General features: G+C 39.4%; 1 long non-coding RNA gene and 1 pseudogene across 1 annotated transcript in view; both read right to left on the bottom strand.

The window, feature by feature from the left end:
• LOC133575633 (uncharacterized) overlaps positions 1-13,692 on the bottom strand; it is a 35,837-nt gene extending 22,145 nt beyond the window's left edge. The window contains exon 1 of the long non-coding RNA XR_009811516.1: positions 13,625-13,692. This is a non-coding gene — a long non-coding RNA (uncharacterized lncRNA). The remainder of the gene's footprint in view (positions 1-13,624) is intronic.
• On the bottom strand, positions 104-13,441 carry LOC133575946 (uncharacterized; annotated as a pseudogene).
• Positions 13,693-14,074: the final 382 nt, after the last annotated feature.

Genomic DNA, 14,074 nt, shown 5'->3' with positions numbered 1-14,074 from the left:
AAAGCATATCAAATGCATATGATCTCAACCAACAGTTGTACATACAAAAATGCTGCTTATTTTTGGATATCCTACCGTAATAGCTATCTAGTGCAGTTGACTTCTACACCACTGCAAAATAATAAAAATGCAGTGTCAATCAAAATAGCATAAATGTTGTACAAAAACCAAAACCAGTGAAGTTGGCACGTTGTGTAATTTGTGAATAAAAAGAGAATACAATTATTTGCAAATCATTTTAAACGTATATTCAATTGACTGCAAAGACAAGATATTTAATGTTCGAAATGAGAAATTATTTATTTTTTTGCAAATAATCATTAACTTAGAATTTAACAGCAGCAACACATTGCAAAAAAGTTTGCACAGGGGCATTTTACCACTGTGTTACATGGCCTTTCCTTTTAACAACACTCAGTCAACGTTTGGGAACTGAGGAGACCAATTTTTTAAGCTTTACAGGTGGAATTCTTTCCCATTCTTGCTTGATGTACAGCTTAAGTTGTTAAACCGTCCGGGGTCTCCGTTGTGGTATTTTAGGCTTCATATTGCACCCCACATTTTCAATGGGAGACAGGTCTGGACTACAGGCAGGCCAGTTTAGTACCAGCCCTCTTTTACTATAAAGCCACGCTGTTGTAACACTTGGCTTGGCAATGTCTTGCTGAAATAAGCAGGGGTGTCCATGATAACGTTGCTTGGATGGCAACATACTGTAAGTTGCTCCAAAACCTGTATGTGCTTTTCAGCAGTACTGGTGCCTTCACAGATGTGTAAGTTACCCATGCCTTGGGCACTAGTACACCCACATACCATCACAGATGCCGACTTTTGAACTTTGCGCCTATAACAATCTGGATGGTTCTTTTCCTCTTTGGTCCGGAGAACACAATGTTCACAGTTTCCAAAAACAATTTGAAATGTGGACTCGTCAGACCACGGAACATTTTTGCACTTTGCATCAGTCCATCTTAGATGAGCTCGGGCCCAGCGAAGCTGGCGGCGTTTCTGGGTGTTGTTGATAAATGGGTTTTGCTTTGCATTGTAGAGTTTTAACTTGCACTTACAGATGTAGCGACGAACTGTAGTTACTGACAGTGGTTTTGTGAAGTGTTCCAGAGCCCATTTGGTGATATCCTTTACACATTGATGTCAGTTTTTGATGCAGTACCGCCTGAGGGATCGAAGGTCACAGACATTCAATGTTGGTTTTGGGCCTTGCCGTGATTTTTCCAGATTCTCTGAACCTTTTGATGATATTACGGACCATAGATGGTGAAATCCTTAAATTCTCAACTTTCTCAGTCTTTTTTGCAACTTGTGCCAGCTTTCTTGAAACATGTTGCAGGCATCAAATTCCAAATGAACTAATATTTGCAAAAAATAACAGTTTTCCAGTTCGATTGTTAAGTATCTTGTCTTTGCAATCTATTCAATTGAATATAGGTTGAAAAGGATTTGTAAATCATTGTATTTTGTTTTAATTTACGATTTAGTCAACGTGCCTACTTCACTGGTTTTGGGGTTTGTAAAAGAAGAACTTGTGCAGGTGTTCCAAAGTGAGTATACATGTGACGACAGGCTGCAAATGTCTTGTGCTTTTATTTCTTAAAATCATCATATTTGTGTTGCTTTGTAGCCCAACAGTATCTTTGTATCAGTGGGATGGCAAACACATGCTTTGCATATAAGATAATTTCAGGTCCACTCATTCTAGAATCTTATTTCCTTATATGTGCCAGTTGGACTAAAATACATAGACGTTCATTCAAAGTAGAAAACTGGATAACACAATCTGCATATTGATACTTTTTTTTTTTACCTTACGTAAATTACATCATTGTTACAATAATTGGACCTTGAAAGTATCCTGTTATCGTTAATCACTCGGTTCAGAAAAGAAAAACCAAACAGGAAAGTATTGTAGATTAATGTGATCATTGCCTCCACCAGTTAATAATAACGGCCACATTGAGCAATATAAATAAGACTACTATAAATAATCTGAAGTTGTTACGTGATTGAACAGGTAAACAAATCATTTGCATCAATAGGCAGCCCACAATCATTCTACCTTAGTAGAGGTTTGCGTTTTCTATTTAAATATTGAATTCAATTTACATGATAAAGACTCAAGAAGCTGAAACTTCCATCTTAAAATGGCGTTTTCACATTTAGATAATTGATGGCAAAAATGTACCAAAGTATATACACACATTGGAAGAAATGTCAGGGCATTTAATGTAAGAGCACTTGAACGGACACCACTGAGGAAGCTGAGGCGAGTATATAAAAACACACATTGGAAAACATTACATAAACAACTGTACACATTAACATTTAGTTAAAGCCGTCTTTCCTATGTATTGATATGCAGACTCTTACTAATTAATGGAAAAACGGCTTGTTTAACAATGGAAGCACAGTTATATGTTGGTTAAAATGTATTTGCAACACTATATTCCAGTTTGAAAGGAAAAGATGCTTGATTAATATGGTTTGAATAAAACATCAATGTCATAATCCTATCAGAGTTCATTTATTGCATAAAATAAACGGACAGATATATGCCGAAACCAGGCATCTCAAACTGAGGCATCTTGTTAGAGCCAAGCAACGATTGTTACATTTGAAGCTATATTATAAAAAGCTTTGGTTTTCTTACACATTGGTTTGAATTGAGAAGCCTGTCTTTACAAGTTTTGACTTCAAATACATAATGATTGTTATGATCGATAGCAATTGCTGTATCATTGTTGATTAAAAAAAAGAGTGACAGCGCATCTTCTGCCAGTCTGTCATTGCAAACCCTACTGCTCAAATAAATACTTGTATAAATACTGTACTTTAGCCACATCAAAACATATAACAAAGCCTGTCTATTGTTCATTCAGCTCCCAGTGGTTAAACCCAGCTGACTCCTAGCATGAATGCAAACACACAGGAACATGTTGCTTCCTCTAAACATCTAACATGTCCCATATACCATAGACCTTAATGATGAGTGTTAAGGAAACCTTATTCGATTAAATTAAAGAGGAAGACAAGTATTATATATATCCTGTACACATATCAACAACCATATTCTGAAAGTAAAACTTCTCAAGGGAAAAGACTATGGATATTAAACGTAGATATTTATTTATACACTTTAGAATACTAGTGTACAGCTTGTATTACATTATACATTTACAGTACCGGTACCAACCTTATGAAAATAACTTGTACAGCCATTATTGTCTCAATATCAAGCGAGTACCAAGATAATTGTATCTTGCCTACAGTCCAGTGTAGTGGTGGTAGCGTCATGGTAAGGGGGCTGCATGAGTGCTGCCAGTGACGTGCGGTCATAAATAAAAAATGTAAAAAGAAAAAAAATATATTAAATTGTTATATGTATCCAGTGATTATACTATAAAGTTATTTTCCATTTAACTTCACCAGTTTTAGATTATTTTTATTCAAAATCGCTGAATTTTCACATTTGCCGTTCAAATACTGAGAAGAGACAGTGCGGTGAACAGCAGCCAGTCGAGGCGCGCTTCACTCAGTGCCTCAACATGGACGGACTCGGCTAACTGCTGGTTTGCTGTGCAGTGAGACTGTATTGCTATATGAATTATATTATACATTTCCATAGTTTAGTTAGCTGAGGTATATAATGTACAGTGTATTTTGTCAACAACTGTATGTGTGTAAAGTATTTCTTGTGCTGAGCGATCATAAAACTGCTGCGAAGACGCACTGGCTGAGGCACGCGTAACCACGCCTCCTGGTGCTTAAGACACGTTTGCCGCAGACTGCACCCACCGACGGGAACGCCACACCAACCAAAGCCCACACCCAAACCCTCCACGTGCAAGACCGAATCCACCCAAAAAAAGTCACTTAACAAGAAGCCAAAAAGTGCAAAAACAACATTGCTCGCGCCGGAGGAGCCGTGAACGACTGCAAGGACACTACATTAGGTACACTTGCACACCGAACACCACTATACCCGCACTTATAAGTAAAGGTAAGACCATAATTACGTTTTTTTTATTGAATGTGCTTTTTTGTGTGCTACAGTTTGTATGTGTAAAGTTAAAGTTAAGTTAAAGCAGGGGCGTCACTAGCTTTTAAGGACAGGGGGGGCTTTGCCCCCAGGAGATGCACAGGATGCGAGCGAATGTTACGCACGAGCACAAAACTTCACAAACGGCTAACAAAGACTTAGAAATTATTCATTGTTATTATTATTATTTTTTTTTTAAATGCACGGGACGAAATGAAATGCTCCCCGGGACGATGGCTTTTAACCATATATTTTCTTTTTCTTTTTATGTATTTATTCATTTTACATTTTATATTAAATGTCTTGGTTTTTCCTCCCTCTGAAAATCCTATTAAATGTTTAACAAGCCATCCTATAATAATAAAACAGCTATTAATGTAACAATACAATAAAACAAATATATTTAATGATGTTTTTTTCATTATTTTAACAATAGGCTTATGTATATTACTTTATATAGATTCTACAAGAAACACAAAACTTAAAAAATAAATGATTTACAATTGCACACACAAGGTTTTGTGCAGCTTCACTCATTGTAAAGGAAGATAATGTGCTTCGTACACCTGCAGGACCGCAAGCAAGGTCGCAGAGAAAATGCGGGCTGGAATTTGAGTGATGTGGGCATTTTCTATATGAACAAGTGGAATGGATTGGATACCGATGCACGAAAGGGGCTCTCTACCTTACGCTACGAAGTGGGGGGAATAATAACAGGTTATATGATTATTTATTTAAACTCATATTTGGGCCACTTTATAATGAATATGTCGGCATTTATTTGTAAAAAAAACAAAAAAAACACCAAATTATTTAGGGGGGCTTAAGAATATTTTAGGGTGGCTTGAGCCCCCCTAAAATAGGCCTAACAACGCCAATGAGTTAAAGTACCAATGATTGTCACACACACTAGGTGTGGTGAAATATGTCCTCTGCATTTGACCCATCCCCTTGATCACCCCCTGGGATGTGAGGGGAGCAGTGGGCAGCAGTGGGCAGCAGTGGGCAGCAGCGGCGCCGCGCCCGGGAATAATTGTTGGTGATTTAACCCCCAATTCTAACCCTTGATGCTGAGTGCCAAGCAGGGAAGAATGCTGGTATGAGCTTTTAAACATAACCCGTTAACTGCTGCCAATCAAATGGTGAATAAGATACTCTTTAGGGTTCATATGTTTGTAAATCTGACTGTGATGAAGTCAGTGCCTCACCAGTCATGAACCTCACCGCACGTCACTAAGTGCTGCTGTCACTGTGGTGCTGCGGTTCATTGAAGAAAAAATAAATCCCAATATGCACTGTTCCATTAAGAAGCAGAACATAATCCCCTTTTGGAAAACTATACCGCATGGTAGTTTTTTTAACATACCAAACGCAAACACACCTCCAAGGTGCCTTGCTGAGAAAGTTGGAGGTGATGGAGGGGTCAAGTATATCTCCAGATCCTTCAACATCCACCAGGTCAGTGGTGTTATGGAGTGGAATAGGTAACAACCTCTGCAGTTCTGATTAATTAAATACTTAACAGGATTTAGGTGGTGATGGAAAACCATGTGCTCATATTAAATATTGACACTTCTGTGCAGTGTACTTGTGTTCTACAGACAATTACCGTGTGCGGACTCATTTTCAATGAATAGTACATTCATACCAGCACAGTACAGTGCAAGCATTTTAGTCGCATTTGCGAATAAAAATAGGTTGTACGAGTTTTGGGGGGGGAAAACCCTTTCACTGCATTTAGCTCCCAAGATAGATCCATCCAAAGTTGATCGAACTCGATTAAATTATTCGCCTATCTGTATAGCATGTTTGAAATAAACCGAAACCATAACCAAATGGACTGTGATTGTGAAAGTGATTGGCAAGAAATAATCACTGTGTGCGCTGCAGAGCTGTGTGTGTGCATGTCATTGCCTCCTCCTCCATACACAGAGGGGAGCAGGGCTCCAGTTGCTCACAACACGGAATAAACAAAGTCTTAGTTGGAGGAACTGGACAGTAAAAGACAACGTTTTTTTTCCACCACCTTAAAACACGACACTGCGCGCTAGTGACTACGAGGGTAAGTTAGTTATAGTTTATTTCGAAAATGCAATACAATTACAATGGAGGGAATATCGAATAGCAAATAAATGATTGAAGTGACAAACTTGCCATCTAAACAATACCCCGTTTGTTGACAAGAACATACAGCCATGGAGGCACATTCAATCTATTTGTTAAGTAGAGGTAACACTAACCAGTGAAAGATTCAAAAGAGCTGCCGACAAACTGCCGATACTAGCCTGCTAAGTTAACAAAAACAGCTCAAGCTACTGAGCGTGGACTAGCTGACGTCACACGTCACTAGGAAACAGGCACCGCTTTTTAAAAGGCACACACACACACTGCTCATATCAAAGTTATCTCAACTGCATTATGCCATATATTTGATTTTTTTAAGTAGCGCAATAATTACTTTCCCTAGTAATTAATTACATTTATTAAAGAGTAATTCCGTTAGTGATTCAATTGTTTTTTGGTAAGTAACCAACTTTAGTAACCAAACACCAAGTAACTTTTTCTGAGTACATTTCAGAACACAGCCTGTCACACAGCATCATGAAGCAGTTGGCAGGTTGGTGTTTTTGGCAAAATCTTTGTGTATATGTCCTATAATAATGTTTACATATAAAAACACCATTGTTAAAGGTCAATTATTTTCATGTTGAAGACATTTAAACATGTCCTCTTAAACCAGGGCACTTTATTTCACATTTTGTTCTTTTGTGTTTTTGTTAGCTGAAGAATTGAGCATAGCTAAATGTTTTTTTAAAGAAGATCGGAGATTATATTTGACTTTTCTTATATCATTTCCAAGGCGTTTTCTTTTTTCTTATCTCAAAACACCACTTAAGTTGGGATCCTATTATGCAAAAACTACTTTTCTTGCTTGTTGGTACCTGTTTCTGTGTATTTGAGATCCCTAGCAGTCCTGAAAAATTATATCAAGGCATGGTGGAGATATTTAGTCACGTCAGATATTTCCAAGTATGGGTTAGTTTATGGGCCAAACTATATCGGGATATGAATTTTGATCCATACCGCTAGCCCTACACTCGTGTTAATGACAGTGCGAGCAAAATTTAGGGTTGTATTTTGTGTTTGAGTGTTACAGTAGGCCTTATGATGACATTGTGTTTATATGTGTGAGTGCACATTTGTACGTTCAGTGTTAATAATGAAATTGTGATATTTGAGACATGCTATATTGCTACTAATTTTTTTCTGTGCTACAATATTTTTTCCATATAGTAGCACTTTAGTGCTACAAGTGAAAAAGCTAAGCGTACAGGCCTGTATACTGATTTGCCAATTTATATCAGTTTTCCGAGGCGAGAAGATATACCAAAAATGGTTGCTAAAACATGACATACTGTACTAGATCTTCCCTTGTATGAATCATGCAATAATTGTTACAACTCCATGTTGTCATTGAGCATACAGTAGGTTTCCTCAAGCAAAAATTAACAAAGACCACAATAACAATGTATTTCTTGCCCTGCATATTGTCGCCAACATTTTTGGCATGAAGGCAAGTTGCATTCATGTGCTACTGTTAAAGAGGAACATTATCACCAGACCTATGTAAGCGTCAATATATACCTTGATGTTGCAGAAAAAAAGACCATATATTTTTTTAACCGATTTCCGAACTCTAAATGGGTGAATTTTGGCGAATTAAACGCCTTTCTATTATTCGCTCTCGGAGCGATGACGTCACAACGTGACTTTACATCGGGAAGCAATCCGCCATTTTCTCACTTTCGTCGGTGTGTTGTCGGAGGGTGTAACAACACGAACAGGGACGGATTCAAGTTGCACCAGTGGCCCAAAGATGCGAAAGTGGCAAGAAATTAGATGAAATTTGTTCAAAATACGAGGCTGTGGGGAAAGCCGACGAAATGGTCAGTCGTTTGTTCCGCACACTTTACCGACAAAAGCTATGCTACGACAGAGATGGCAAGAATGTGTGGATATCCTGCGACACTCAAAGCAGATGCTGACATCAACCTACTCAGTGGCCTAGTGGTTAGAGTGTCCGTCCTGAGATCGGTAGGTTGGGAGTTCAAATCCCGGCCGAGTCATACCAAAGACTATAAAAATGGGACCCATTACCTCCCTGCTTGGCACTCAGCATCAAGGGTTGGAATTGGGGGTTAAATCACCAAAATGATTCCCGGGCGCAGCCACCGCTGCTGCCCACTGCTCCCCTCACCTCCCAGGGGGTGATCAAGGGTGATGGGTCAAATGCAGAGAATAATTTCGCCACACCTAGTGTGTGTGTGACAATCATTGGTACTTTAACTTTTAACTTTAACTCCAAAACTGGACAGATCAGCTTTCAGGAAAAGAGAGCGGATGAGGGTATGTCTACAGAATATATTAATTGATGAAAACTTTACTCATTACTCGCGGTTTTACGTAAATTAGTGCAAAGTGCATGTTGTTGCCAAATGTATTTCATATGCTGTAAACCTAGTTCATAGTTGTTAGTTTCCTTTAATGCCAAACAAACACATACCAATCGTTGGTTAGAAGGCGATCGCTGAATTCGTCCTCGCTTTCTCCCGTGTCGCTGGCTGTCGTGTCGTTTGTCGGTTTCGCTTGCATACGGTTCAAACCGATATGGCTCAATAGCTTCAGTTTCTTCTTCAATTTCGTTTTCGCTACCTGCCTCCACACTACAACCATCCGTTTCAATAAATTTGTAATCTGTTGAATCGCTTAAGCCGCTGAAATCCGAGTCTGAATCCGAGCTAATGTCGCTATATCTTGCTGTTCTATCCGCCATGTTGTTTGTATTGGCATCACTGTGTGACGTCACAGGAAAATGGACGGGTGTATATAACGATGGTTAAAATCAGGCACTTTGAAGCTTTTTTTAGGGATATTGCGTGATGGGTAAAATTTTGAAAAAAACTTCGAAAAATAAAATAAGCCACTGGGAACTGATTTTTAATGGTTTTAACCCTTCTGAAATTGTGATAATGTTCCCCTTTAATCAGCACCACAAAAGCACTTGTGAGAACAATTAAAAGCTTGCCCATGGGCATCTCCAGCCCGGATGTGCCACCAGTCTGTCTAGTCATGTACTTGTCCGAGTAAATCAGGTACTTAACCTGTTAAGGCCAAGTTAAGGCCTTAACTTGCTCAATCAGTGCTGGATATCCAATTTCTACGATACTGACTGTGTCAACATCTGTTTCACTGCTGATGGCCTTTGGAGAGGGAGGCACCACATCAACTTGAGGTTGATTTGTAGAGAGAGGTGCTAATGTTGAATTACTAGGACTGGTGTTGTTGGTTACACCTGGGCTGGCAACTGGATTGGAGGTCACAAGTGTAGTTGCAGTGGTGGCTGCTGGTTTGTTGTTTTGATTAGTAGCTGGAGGCAGAATGTTGATTCTCTTAATGCAGGAGTCTATAAAGTCATCGTAAGTCTCAGGGGGAGAGCTGTACCTGTAGTCTCTGCTGTAATCATTTGCATCCGTAGACTTGACACTGTATTTCCTGTACATATAGTGGTTGTAGTAGTACTCCTCCTGGGGGTTGTGAAAGTGGAAATGAGGACGAGGGAATCTTCCCAAACCGTAGCCTAAAGCCATTCCCGCCACAGCCCCTCCTGCTGCTGCCATGACCGCACTGCGTCCGAAACCTCTGGATTTATCGTTGAGCATCACATTCATTGCCTGAACGGAGCGGGAAAATGGAGAGCCTCCCCCATAACTTTGGCCCTGGTATTCAAAGTTGCTGCCATATCGAGGGTTCAGGACAGGGTTGTTTGGGTTTTGATTGATGTATCCACCAGGATAACCGCCATATCTGGTATTACCACCCCCATAGCCATACCCACCATAACTACAGTACCTCCATAGGGGGAGCCATGTGCTGGGTATTGGTTATGGTATCCTCCTCCACTTGGCTGATAGGGGTAACTGCCAGGTCTCCCTGGGTGTTGATTGTAGCCTCCTTGATTGGTTTGTGAGGGCTGTTTTGTATATGAACCCTCAGAACTGCTGCCCCAATTGTTTTTTTTGCCAGTATTAGTGTGGCTGTTGCCTTGGCTCGATGTAGAGGGCTTTTTAAAGCCGAAGCTTTTACCAAAACCTCCCCCTCCTCTCTTAGCCAAAGACAAATGAAAGAAAAGAAGTATCAGACACAGAAGGGCGAATTAAGTCAGCTTCATCTTGACCCTGCAGGGTGGGATGGCAGGGAGGGAACACAGGGAGAGGTTGGGCAATACAATGAGATTGCAATTTAATCAGCTAAACTACTGTTTCTTCATGAGGCAAATATTTAATGAGCCTATTTTCGGGCACATTGGTGTACTAATTACAACATTGATAGGGGTTGTATTCCCCTTTGTGCAATCTGTTTTACTTTGTGACAGCCTGGACCTTTGTTTGCACAACACCACCTCATCCTTCTGGTTCAAACATGGATGTGGGTGAACCATGTGCCAAGTGAACCTACTTTAAAAGTGTCAGTTGAGATAGATTTGTCTATGGCACTGATTAGAGTACTTGACTGCATTTGATTTGAAAATTGCATTTTACTGCTGTCGATACAGTTGCAGAAGACAATGCAGTCACATAATATAATTGTGGCTTATTTCTGGAAGCTATGAACAAATTTCCCCTATAACCGATCTACTCACTGATTCAAATAGAAAAAACATGATATATTATATATTTATCACAAGTGACATTCTTGTAGTTGGAATTTTACTAATTATAGTAGTAAGATGTGGCATATTTAAATCACCAAAAATGATTCCCGGGCGCGGCACCGCTGCTGCCCACTGCTCCCCTCACCTCCCAGGGGGTGAACAAGGGGATGGGTCAAATGCAGAGGACAAATTTCACCACACCTAGTGTGTGCATGTGACAATCATTGGTACTTTAACTTAACTTATATTTTTGCACCTACATGAACAAATTATATTACTTTTTTATTTGATCAGACATGTACCAGCTTTGTGAGAATTACAGTAACCGTTTTAATCAGACAAACACAAAACATTTCAAATAAAAGCTTATTATATACTTATATTGTAAAACCTTTATCAGAAATATTGGGTGTAGAGAGTGAAAAGACGATGGGCACCCATTTGGGGTACAGGAGGTTCAAACCATTTCAATCCATTAGTGCTGTGGGTATTGATTACATCATCTTTTCAGAAAGAGTATCTTTGTTACTCTGCGATGAGGTGGCGATTTGTCAAGAGTTTACCCCGCCTACCGCCCGAATGCAGCTGAGATAGGCTCCAGCGACCCCAAAAAGGGACAAGCAGTAGAAAATGGATGGATCATTGTTACTATAAAAAAAAAAAAGAAAATTCAGGAAACAAAGACAGATGACCTTCACAACATAGCATTATATTGCTATGTTGTGAAGGTCATCTGTCTTGCTGAATATTGCTATATTGCTGAATTTCCCCCAGGAATCAATAAAGTACTTTCTATTCTATTCCATTCTATATTGTGGCTGAGAAATAGATGTTGGAGATGGGGTTTTTGCAATGTAAATAATAGGATTATACAAGTGCACGACACAATCCTTACTCATGTAAAGTCACTCAATGATTTTAAGATTTTATAACTTTTGCCCACTCTGTCATTTTATATTTTACCCTCTACCATGAATTGATTAATGTGGACCCCGACTTAAACAAGTTGAAAAACTTATTCGGGCGTTACCATCAATTGTACGGAATATGTACTGTTTCGATTGATTGATTGATTGATTGAAACTTTTATTAGTAGATTGCACAGTACAGTATCGTACATATTTCGTACAATTGACCACTAAATGGTTCGGTGATTTGGTAAAAATTGCAAACAGCTAAAATGATGTACAAAGCAAACTATAACTTGCTACCAAAGAATGTACAACAATTCTTCTCAACTAAAGGAGAAATATAACAGAGGAAAAAATAATTTAAAACATTTATATGCACGTACAACACTTACAACCTTTAGCATATCAGTATGTGGAATTAAATTATGGAATGGATTAAGTAAAGAAGTTAAACATTGTACTGATATGATCCAGTTTATGAGGTTGTTCAAAATAATAGTGCTTACAAAGTACAAAGAAGAAGAATTATGAGAAATACTTTCAACCGATCCGTTGTGGTGAAGAAGGAGCTGAGCCGGAAGGCAAAGCTCTCAATTTACCGGTCGCTCTACATTCCCATCCTCACCTATGGTCATGAGCTTTGGGTTATGACCGAAAGGACAAGATCACGGGTACAAGCGGCCGAAATGAGTTTCCTCCGCCGGGTGGCGGGGCTCTCCCTTAGAGATAGGGTGAGAAGCTCTGCCATCCGGGGGGAGCTCAATGTAAAGCCGCTGCTCCTCCACATCGAGAGGAGCCAAATGAGGTGGTTCGGGCATCTGGTCAGGATGCCACCCGAACGCCTCCCTAGGGAGGTGTTTAGGGCACGTCCGACCGGTAGGAGGCCGCGGGGAAGACCCAGGACACATTGGGAAGACTATGTCTCCCGGCTGGCCTGGGAACGCCTCGGGGTCCCACAGGAAGAGCTGGACGAAGTGGCTGGGGAGAGGGAAGTCTGGGCTTCCCTGCTTAGGCTGCTGCCCCCGCGACCTGACCTCGGATAAGCGGAAGAAGATGGATGGATGGATGGACTTTCAACCTTATTGAAAATAAGATATTCTTCATCTCAGTATGTTAATAATGACTGAATTAATTAATTACATATTACAAAACTGTTGTGTATACTAATTCACATATGTTATTTTATTATATAAAAAGGTCAGTAAATGATTCTATACATTTGTAAACGCGCTGAAGTGGGGAAAGGGGTAGGATTAAATAAGCTTTGCTTCTTCCTACTCCTTTGCGGGCATGATGTAATATGAAATGGTATGAAATTGTGTGATGTATAATATACTGTAAGTGTGTTCATGTTCGAAATAAACTAAAGAAAGAAAGATAGAAAGAATGGTAACTGTACTGTACAATCTACTTATAAAAGTTTCAATCAATCAATCAGAACATTTTTGACTGTGCTTAATTGTTTATGTACAGCAAGATTGTAAAAATATTCATTCAGTAATCTTACGGCCACAACTGTTATACATTAAATTACGTTGTATTCGTATAATTAAAATTAAAGTCATTCGTCGCGCAAGGGGAAAGACGGAGACGACCAAAGTAAAAACCTTCCTGACACCAAAATGTCTTGATACGGCCCTGCTAACAGGTGTGGCTGGAAAGCTATATACATATACACATGTATGATATGAGGGCTTCAATGTTTATTAACCGTTTATTCACACACGCACAGATAAAGACACACCTGTCTTCGAAGAGAACCATACATACACGTCAAACAAAAACGAAGCTTCGTTTAGCTAAAGTAGATATTCATCGGCTGCCCTCTGATCTTTTTAAAGATGGCATATGTTGCTCGGCAATTTAGTCGCCGAATGTGTAAATATTTAATTTCTTACCTACTCGTTAAAATTCTTAGTCATTTATTAAGTAGATGATTATCCTTACCGCGAGTGGGTACTTTTGCTTGTGTTTGAATCAGGTTCCTTGCCGGTGGTTCGACACTCGGTTTGTTTGTTTGGAAAGTGTTGAATTACACCAGCGCTATCTGGAGTAATGACCACTGAGGTATGGGCGTGGCTTATTCATTTAACTACCAATCAGGGACGTGGATGAATGCATTGAGACTGGGAACGTCTCTCCATCTATTCGATTTGTATTTTATTCTAGAACTGTAATTCTTGCGGCTTCTTTGGGTGACTATGTCAACACACATTAAAATATACCGGTTTGGACACAAAAATGGTATTGATAAATAGAAATGTGATGTTATATATTTTAATTTAAATAAATTATGCCCTCAATTAATCCTGGCATCACATTGACAAAGACAAGACCTTCTGGAGGAAAGTTCTGTGGTCAAATGAAAAAATAATTAAGCTGTTTGGCCACAATACC

The sequence above is a fragment of the Nerophis lumbriciformis genome, linkage group LG33, assembly GCF_033978685.3.
Source record: "Nerophis lumbriciformis linkage group LG33, RoL_Nlum_v2.1, whole genome shotgun sequence".
Classification (NCBI taxonomy): domain Eukaryota; kingdom Metazoa; phylum Chordata; class Actinopteri; order Syngnathiformes; family Syngnathidae; genus Nerophis; species Nerophis lumbriciformis.
This window is presented reverse-complemented; position numbering and strand designations above follow the sequence as displayed.